Below are 10,667 nucleotides of genomic sequence, written 5' to 3' on the forward strand. Positions count from 1 at the left end.
GGATGATCTGGATAAACATATGAAGCAAGAAACTTTTAATATAAACAACAATTTTGGCTGATCTCCACAGGTTACATCAGAAGAGTCCAACTATGTGAAAAAGAAAAAGGCTGAAAAGAAAACATTGCAGGTATAACCACACAAATTACTACAGTGCAGAGCTTTTGTTGGAAACTAAAAATTGTGAGTTATCTAGAACAACTTCCAAACCAATTTATACAATATTCAAAAGTATAGGTTATCCAAATATTTTTTACTGATATTTCAAGAAAGGGGCTTTATCTCTAATATCTGTAAATTTTGTATAATAAAAAACATTATGAGAACTCTCAGAGTAAGAATTATTATTGCAATGTCCATTTCATTTGGATTTATTTATTTATTTTTATTTCATTTTATTTTTTACAACTTTACTTTTTAAAAAAGAGGGATACATATACATATTTTAAAAGGCATTTTGGCATAACATTATATGAACATTTTTGTAAGTACTTAATTCTTTGAGAGGTTTTATAGCATGCATTGAAATCCCATTAGTTACCATAAGCTTAATTTACATGTAGGACCAAATGAAACATGGAAACTTATTTCTTATTGAATATAGATTAAGCATAAAGGTCTGTGATTACCAAAAATTGCCAAAAAGGCTATTATCTTAGCTCTTGAATTATTAATGATTTAAGGTCCAGGTGTACCACACACTGAGAGAGTGCTATACATTTATTTTTTTCTTAAGAAGGACTGAGGCTTTCATTTATTTGGCCTTTGTTTTTCTTGAGCTTCATAGAGCCTGTGAGTTGTTTCTGGGGTGTTTAGAGCTTTCTGGTGTTAGTATCCAATTATTGGTGACTGCATACATATTATGTCTGTTCTTTTGTGACTGGGTCACCTCACTCAGGATGACATTCTGTAGATGCATCCATTTTCTTAGGAATTTCATAAAGTCATTGTTTATGATAGCTGAGTAGTAATCCATTGTGTAAATATACCACAATTTTTGTATCCATTCATCTACTGAAGGACATTTGGGTTCTTTCCAGCTTCCAGCTATTATAAATAGGGTAGCTATGAACATTGTGGTTGATGTGTCTTTAATGTATGTTGGAGCTTCTTTGGGGTTTATGGCCAGAAGTGGAATAACTGGGTCTTCAGGTGTTACTATGTCCAATTTTCTGAGGAACAAATAGACTGATTTTCAGAGTGGTTGTACCAGTTTACAAACACACCAACAGTGGAGGAGTGTTCCTCTTTCTCCACATCATTGCCAGCAATGATATTCCTCAATTGAGAACTATTTCTTTAGGTTTGTACCCCATTTTTTAAGAGGTTGTTTAATTCTCAGGTGTTTACCTTCTTGAGTTCTTTGTATACTTTGGATATTAGGCCTCTACGAGATGTGGGGTTGGTAAAGACATTATCCCAATCTGTAGGCTGCCATTTTGTTTTCATGGCAGTGTCCTTAGCCTTACAGATACTTTGCACTTTCATTAAATCCCATTTCTTGATCTTTGACCTTAGAATACAAGCCATTGGTGTTCTTTTCAGGAAATTTTTCCCTGTGTCTATGTGTTTTCAGGTTTTCATTACTTTCTCTTCTAATAGTTTCAGTGTACCTGGTTTAATGTGGAGATCTTTGATCCACTTGCACTTGAGCTTTGTACAAGAAGAGAAGAAAGGGCCTAATTTTATTCTTCTGCATGCTGAGTGCCAGTTGAATCAACTCCATCTGTTGAAGAGGCTGTACATTTTCCATTGAATATTTTCAGCTCCTTTGTCAAAAATAAAGTGACAATATATGTGAGGGCTCATTTATAGATCTTCTATTCTATATCTCTGTACCCAGTATCATGCAATTTTCAACACAATTGCCTTGTAATATAGCTTGAGGTCAGGGATAGTGATTTCCACATATGTTTTCTTTTTGTTCAGGATGGATTACAATATTCATCCTGGTTTTTTGTTATTCCAGATGAATTTGCTCTTTCCAACTCTATGAAGAATTATATTAGAATTTTGATGAGGATTGCATTGAATCTGTAGATTGCTTTTGGTAAGATGGCCATGTTTACAGTGTTGATCCTTCCAATTCATGAGCATGGGACATCTTTTCATTTTCTGAGATCTTCCTCAATTTCATCCTTCAAAGACTTGAAGTTCTTGTAATACAGGTCCTACACTTGCTTAGTTAGAGTCACACCAAGGTATTTCATATTGTTAGTGAATATTGTGAAGGGTATCTTTTCCCTAATTTCTTTCTCTTTATGTATGTCTTTTGTGTAAAGAAAGGATACTGATTTGTTTGAGTTAATTTTATATCCAGCCACTTTACTAAGTTGTTTAATCAGCTATAGAAGTTCTCTGGTGGAATTTGTGGGGTCACTTATGTAAACTATCATTTCATCTCCAAATAGTGACATTTTTACTTATTCCTATCTGAAATGTATCCTCTTGATGTCCTTTTGCTCTCTAATTGCTTCGGCCAGGATTTCCAGTACTGTGCTGAACATGTAGGGGGAGAGTGGGCAGCTTTTTCTAGTCCCTGATGCTAGTGGGATTGCTTCAAGTTTCTCAACATTAAGTTTGATGTTAACTATTGGTTTGCTGTATATTGCTTTTATTATGTTTAGGTAGGAATGCTGGATTCCTGTTTTTCCAAGACATTGAACATGAAGGAGTGTTATATTTTGTCAAATGCTTTCTCAGCATCTAGTGAGATGAACATATGGCTTTTTTTTCCCCTTTGAGTTTGTTTATATGGTGGATTAAGTTGTTATACTTTTGTATATTAAACTATTCCTTCATCCCTGAGATGAAGCTTACTTGATCATGCTGAATGATTGTTTTGATATGTTCTTGGATTCAGTTTGCAATGATTTTGTTGAGTATTTTTGCATCAATGTTCATAAGTGAGATTGGTCTGAAGTTCTCTTTCCTTGTAGGGTCTTTGTGTGGTTTTTTAACGAGGGTTATTGTGGCCTCAAAAATGAGTCAGGTAGTGTTCTATCTGACTCTATTTTGTGTAACAATTTGGAGAGTACTGCTATTAGGTTGTCAGTAAATGTCCCGTAGAATTCTACCCTGAACCGATCTGGACCTTGGCTTTTAATGGTTGGGAGGCTTTTGATGTCTTCTTTTATTTCTTTAAGTGTCATAGGATTACTTAGATAGTTTATCTGGTCCTGGTTTAACTTTAGTATCTAGTATCTGTCTAGGAATTAATATATTTCCTTTAGATTTTCCAGCTTTGTTGAGTATAGGCTTTTCTAGTAGGATCTGATGATTTCTTGAATTTCCTCAGTTTCAGTTATTCTGTCTCCACTTTCCGTTCTGATTTTGTTAATTTGTATACTCTCTCTTTGCCCGCTAATTAGTCTGGATAAGGGTTTATCAATCTTGTTAATTTTCTCAAAGAACCAGCTCCTGTTTTTGTTGACTCTTTGAATTGTTCTTTCTGTATCTATTTTGTCAATTTCTGCTATGCATTTTAATATTTCTTACTGTGTACTCCTCTTGGTTGTATTTGCGTCCTTTTGTTCTATAGCTTTCAACTGCTTTTTCAAGTTGCTGGTGCATGCTCTCTCCAGTTTCTTTTTGGAAAGTCTCAGAGCTATGAGTTTTCTTCTTAGTACTGCTTTCATTGCCTCCCATAGGTTTGGGTATATTGTGTTTTAATTTTCATTAAATTCTAGACAATCCTTAATTTTTTTTGTTACATCTTCTTTGACCATGCTATCATTCAATTGGGCATTGTTCAGTTTTCATGTGTATATGGGCTTTTTGTTGTCTTTGTTATTATTAAAGACCAGCCTTAGACCATGGTGATCTGATAGGATGCATGGGAGTATTTCAGTCTTCTTATATTTATTGAGGCTTGTTTGTGACCAATTATATGGTTTGTTTTTGAGAATGTGCCCTGAGGTGCTGAAAAAAAATACATTCTTTTTTTTTAGGGTGAAATGTTCTGTAGATGTCTATTAATTATAATTGGTTCATAACCTCTACTACTTTTACTGTGTCCTTGTTCAGTTTTTGCTTCCACAAGTCCATTGATGAGAGTGGGGTGTTGAAGTCTCTCACTATTATTGTATGTGGTGCAATGTATTTTTTTGAGCTTTAGTAGCATTTCTTTTTTTTTTTTTTTTTTTTTTTTTTTTTTTTAATGAATATCTGTGCTCTTGTATTTGGAGCATTTTTGTTAAGGATTCAGAGTTCCTCCTTATAAATTTTCTCTGTAATGAGTAAAAAGTGCCTTTCCTTATTTTTTTTTGATAACTTTTGCTTGAAAATCTATGTTATTCAATATTAGAATGTCTACTCCAGCTTGTTTCTTTGGTCCGTTTGCTTGGAAATTTTTCTCACAACCTTTAACTCTGATAAAATGTCTGCCTTTGTCTTGGATTATTTTCCTGTATGCAGCAGAATGCTGGATTCTGTTTTTATATCCAGACTGATAGCCTATCTCTTTTTATTGGGGGAATTGAACCCATTTATGTTAACAGATATTCAGGAATAGTGATTACTTTTTCCTGCTATTTTTGCTTTTAGAGGTAGAATTGTACCTGTTTGTCTTTCTTCTTTTGGTTTTCTTGTTTAGTTATTTTCTTGTTTTATCTAGGAAGTAGTTTCCTTTTTTTATTGGGTTTTCCACCTATTATTCTTTGTAGTCCTGAATTTGTGGTTAGATATTGTGTAATTTAGTTTTGTCCTGAAATATCTTGTTCTCTCCAAATATGGTGATTGAGAGTTTTGCTGGGTATAGCAGTCTGGGCTGACATTTTTGTTCTCTTAGGATCTGTATGATGTCTGTTCAGGAAGTCGGGTGTAATTCTGATTGGTCTGCTTTTGTATGTTACATGACCTTTTTCCCTTACTGATTTTAGTATTCTTTCTTGGTTTTGATCACTTGGCGTTCAGACTATTACGTGTCAGAAAGAATTTCTTTTCTGTTCCACTCTATTTGGAGTTCTGTAGTCTTCTTTTATGCTCATGGTCATCTCACTGTGAAGGGTAGGGAAGTTTTCGTCTATGATTTTGTTTAAAATGTTTACTGTACGTCTTAATTGATATTCTCTTCTATTCCTATTATCTTTAGATTTGGTCTTCTCATTGTGTCATGGATTTTTTGGGTTAGGAGCATTTTGGTTTTTGCATCTTCTCTGACAGTTTTGTTTATGTTTTCAATGTTGTCTTTGGCCCCTGAGATTCTCTCTTCCATCTCTTGCAGTCTGTTAGAGACACTTGCATTTATGACTCCTGATTTTTTTTCTTTTGGTTTTCTACCTCAAGTGTTTTCTCTTTCAGTGTTTTTATTATTGTTCTTATTTCCATTTTCAATTCCTACATCTTTTTGTTTTTGTTTTCCTGTAGTTCTTTGATTTCTTTGAGTGTTTTTCATGTTTCCCTTTACTAGCTTCTCTTTGTTTATATTTGTTCTTCCATACTTGTTTAAGGGAGTGAGTGATTCATGCTCTTATCAAAGATCTCCATCATTGTCTTGAGGTATGATTTCAGGTCTGAGTCTTCTTTTTCTGAATTGTTTGGCATTCCACTGCTTGCTGTGATGGGAGAGCTGGGTTCTAATGTTGCCAGGTTGTCTTGGTTTCTATTCCTTAAGTTCTTCTGCTTTTCTCTTGCCATCTTGTTGTCAGTGATTGGCATCTGTCTCTCCCTTGCACCTTAGGACCCATGGTTTTAGGAAGAAATCTGATTCTGACTGTTTGGCTTTTGGTGGGCAACCAGTGAGTTCTGGTAGCAGTGACTCAGCTCTGTCTTTGTGGCCTCAGATGTGGGAGATCTTGTGAGGTTGTTCTGGTGGCTCAGCCCTGTGCCCACAGGTCTTGAGAACTACTGGCAGGGACCAGGTTCTTTCTCTAGGCCACAAGGGACACTTTTCCCAACAGCACAAAATTTTTCTCTCTCTGAGGTCTCCCAATTTGCTCTCCTTGGGTATATGTATCTGACTCCTCTCTAGTCTAGGTGTAAGAGTGTCTATAGAGTTGAACTTCAAGCACTGCCTTCCTCGAGCAAATCCTGGCTCACACTGACAAGGGCTTGTGCCTTACTGTGGGCCTGTGTGTCTAGACTTTGAGCCAGGGCATTTCGGCAGTTCCCGAGTCCCTAAGCCAGAGTTTCATTTCCACTGAACCTGAGGGCCTCGTTTTCTGCATGCTCCACCTAGCCCTCTATGTGCTTTGGCTACTCACAGTGTCTTCTCACCAGGCCTGTGACCCTGGATCTCCGCTCTTCCAGATGGTAAATTGCCTGAGTGTTTAGTCCGCACGCAAGGGCTTTCTGGGTAACTACCAAGTCACTATGCCAGGGTTCCTGCTCTCCTGAATCAACCAGATGGCCGCGTTTTCTGCTTGCACCGCTTGGCCCTCTCTGTACTTTGTCTACTCACAGTGTAGTCTTGCCAGGCCTGTGTCCCTGGATCTCCACTGATCCTGGTAGCAAATATCCTGAGTGTTTTATCCATGTGCAAGGGCTTCCCGGGCAGATACCAAATCCCTATACCAGGGTTCCTGCTCCCCTGAACCAACCGGAGGGATGCATTTTCTTCGTACTCAGCCTAGACCTTTCTGTGCTTTGGCTACTCACAGCACAGTCTCTCAAGGCCTGTGTCCCTAGATCTCCGCTGTAGCAGGTGGTAAATGGTCTGAGCGTTTGGTCCGCATGCAACGGCTTTCTGGGCCGGTACCAAGTCTCTATGCCAGGGTTCCTGCTCCCCTGAACCAACCAGAGACCTGCATTTTCTGTGTCCTTGGCCTAGACCTCTCTGTGCTTTGGCTACTCAGGGTGCATTCTCACCAGGCTTGTGTCCCTGGATTTCCACTGTTCCAGGTGGCAAATGTCCTGAGGGGTTGGTCCACATGCTTCATTTGTATTTAATAACTCTCAAGAAAGTACTTCAATACTCTATCCAATCTTGTTGAATTCAAAGTTCTAGAGAGGATTTGTGTCAAAGGACCCCAATGAAAAGCACATTTTAAAGTTTATACTTAGCAGGCAACCAAAGAAAATTTTAGTTTTAGGGCCTGAAGCTATTATTATAATATCAGAACTTCACTGATTAATGTTAAGCTCTGGACATATGAAGCCTATCATAAGTGTGATTTTTCAAACCCATAAAAGACCTGAGAGGGATAAATTATTTATAGCAGTGGGGACATCTATCATTGGCAGCCAGGAGAATTATTTCTGAGACATTTGACTTGAAAGAAGAAAGTTTGGAGGAATGTCTTACCTTGACTAGAAAATTTAGGGCATTTGACTATTCAGACACGTGCCTGTCAAATGTTTGGACTCTGTTCTTCTCTCAGACAAAGTGAAGGGCACTTGATAACCTACAGGCCGATTTTGACATATTTGTAGCAAACTCAGAGTGAAGATTAATGTTTGCCCATTATCTTCTTTGGAGAAGATTCAGAGTACTGCCTTGACTTGGTGTATCTCTGAATCACAAAAATATTTTTTTTTATTGAAATGTCTTAAATGTTCATTCTGAAGATCTTTGAAGTATGAGAGAATTACCTATCTATAAAAAGTCTATCTAAATAGAAAAACTATGATTATTTCTATTTAATTATTTTAGCCTCAAGATGCAAAAAAATACCGAAAACGTAAGTTTATTCATGCAACTAAGTGCATCATTTCTGAGCATAACTAAAATGGTAGGTCCAAGTGCATTGAAGAACTTTATCATTTATATAATTACTGATTTCTAACATGAAGTTCTCAATTATTTCTAACTAACAGTTGGCAACAGTAGCTTTTATATGTCTAGAAATTTAAAATAAGTATTTTCTTCCTTTTTTACAGGATATTTTCTTTGTTTGTATTTCAAATGTTATCCTGTTTTCTTATTTCTCCTCCAGAAACCCCCATACCATGCCTATGCCTCTAATAGGGCACTCCCCAACACACCGAGCCACTCCCTCTTGCCTTCCCACTCTGGATTCACCAATAGTGTGTCATTGAGCCTTCCCAGGACTAAAGGACTTTCCTCCAGTTGATGCCCAATAAAGCTATCCTCTGCTACTATTGCAGATAGAAATTTTGGTCACTTCACGTGTACCCTGGAAGCTTGGGAGGTTCTGGTGAGTTCATACTGTTGTTTTTTCCAATGTGGTTGAACAAATAATATATCCAATAAAAAGAAAATAAAATAAAGAAATCCATGGAGAAGTCCAAGTAGGCAGCATTAACCTGCACATGAATTTATGTACCAATTCTATATTAATGAAGGGACATGTGTTCCTCTTCCTAAAGATAAAGATAATTACTCCCATTTTAGCATGCATCCATCATCTTCAAAATTCTGACAGATTGAGGTTTTTGTCTAAATCACTGACCTTGTGAAAGAAATTTTTTGGGGGACTAAAAAACATATGTTGTTGCGTATCTAAATCCTTTGACAGCTACGTAATGAGCAATTAGCAAAGACATACTCAGCTAGACGTACATATTAAATTAATTATTGTTAATCTAATTAGATCTTTATAATATTAAATTTTTATTTATCCTCAAAGAATCCTTACCAATCTAAGAGATTGCAGACTTGTCAGTTTCTTAATCATTTTGTCTTTTTTATTTATTAGATATTTTACATATTTACATTTAAAATTTATCCACTTTTTCACTACCCCCTCTCTCATACCCCCTCCCCTCTCCTCTTGCTTCCATGAAGATGCTCCCACTCCCAACCACCCACTCCTACCTTATCACCCTGGCATTCAGATACACTGTGGAAATGAACCTTTACTGGAATAAAGGCCTCTTTTCTCATTGATGCCAGACTATGCCATTCTCTACTACATATGCACTAAAGCCATGGGTCTCTCCATGTGTACTCATTAGTTATGTTTTAGTCCCTGGGAGCTTCGGGCAATTTTGTTGGTTGATATTTCTGTTCTTCCCATGGAATTGCAAACTTTTTCAGTTCATTCCGTCCTTTGTCTTGCTTCTTTATTGGGGCCTCAGTGATTAGTATGGTGGTTATCCGCAAGCATCCTCATCTGTTTCAGTATGGCTTTTGCAGAGCCTCTGAGGAGATATCCCTATGAGGCTCTTGTCAGTCAGCACTTCTTGGCATCAGCAATAAGAACTGGATTTGTTGAATGCATATGTAACAGCCCTGCACTGTTATCCTACCCTGAACTGGGCAAAGGTCTAAGGGTTTGAAAGAAAGACACAAATCAATTATTCATTTTACCAGATGTATTTTACTCCATCTTCAGGTCAAAGTTCGGTTCGATTGAATCCAGTCTCCCAGTATATACACTCAGAGGTAATTACCAAGGAGCTATGCAAATTTCCTAGCTGCTGGGTGGAGAAATCATAGCCTAGGGCAACTGAAAACAGGAAGACCAGTTGTTGAGTTGGCTTGTGACTGGGGCAATTAGCATTACAAAAGAGGTCCTGTTGCTCTCCCAGAGTCATGGCATGCCTGCAGAGTGTTCAGTTAAACCTAAATAATTGGGAATTGGTTATGATTTTCCAACATTACCCCAACATTATTTATTAAACTTAGGGAACTATTTTAGGCACACACAGATGTCATTATTGGTCTTACCTGTCTTGGAATAGCCCCCTTGGGCCCCCATGGAGTTTATGTCTTAGGACGAAAACTCCCTGGGTTTTCCTGTCACTGGCCACCTAGTTTATTCATGCTCTACAGAGCTCAAACTATCTTACTCTCAAAAGATCACAGCTACAAAAGCAGCTTCTGAAACAGCACGAATAATGGCTGCAGTCAAAATCCTCCCGGTGCAGGCAAGAATCAGTTGATTCTCTCCAGTACACTCCATGGGTACACGTGTGGGTACAGATTCTGGCGTCCATGTCACTACTCTAAGGTTTCCACTCCCCCAGCAGCTTCTTGGATGATGTTACTGTTGAGAACAAATGAAACTATCCCCTTCATTAATAACAATACTACTACCATGTGGGTTTCATGGAGGAGACACAGCGCTCAGGATCCCAGACAGGTGACTCAGAATCCTGAGGGAAAACACAAACAGAGCTTCAGGCTCTAGTCAAATGGAATCTGGTCCCTGTCATAAAACAGACATGAGGTCTTTCCATCACACCATTCCCTGCTGAGCTGGGCACACTCTCCAGCGTCAATTGCAGAGTGGACTTTAGAATTTACAGAATTTAAATTTAAATTTAAAATTTAAAATATATAAAATTATTGATAGATGCACATGAGGGAAGATATGCTCCCCCATTTTTGTTTTAGACAAATACATCTTTATGGTGCAATGAGTACATTTAATGATTGCTTGTCCTTAAGGATTATAAGGAATTCTAGTCTTATGAAATATAGCATAATATGAACAAAATTCTTTAAACCCTTTACTGTAATAGGCAGGGCCACTATTTGTTCTAATTTTCTTGGGAACATTCATATATGCAAAGGCTTGCAAGCAGTGATTTTTGACATCTTTTTGTTTATCACCACTATGTGCAGATGTGTATATTATCCCGGAATAAGTATCAGTTGAAACATGTACAAATTGCAGTTTCCCAAAAGAAGAGACATGTGTGACATCCATTTGCTGAATATCATTGGGAGTCAGTCCCCTAGGATTGATTCCCAAATTAGGAGCAGAAATGAATTCTGCACACATGGGACATCGAGTGACTATCCATCAAGCTTGCACCTT

Source organism: Micromys minutus (assembly GCF_963924665.1).
Source record: "Micromys minutus genome assembly, chromosome: 30".
Classification (NCBI taxonomy): Eukaryota; Metazoa; Chordata; class Mammalia; order Rodentia; family Muridae; genus Micromys; species Micromys minutus.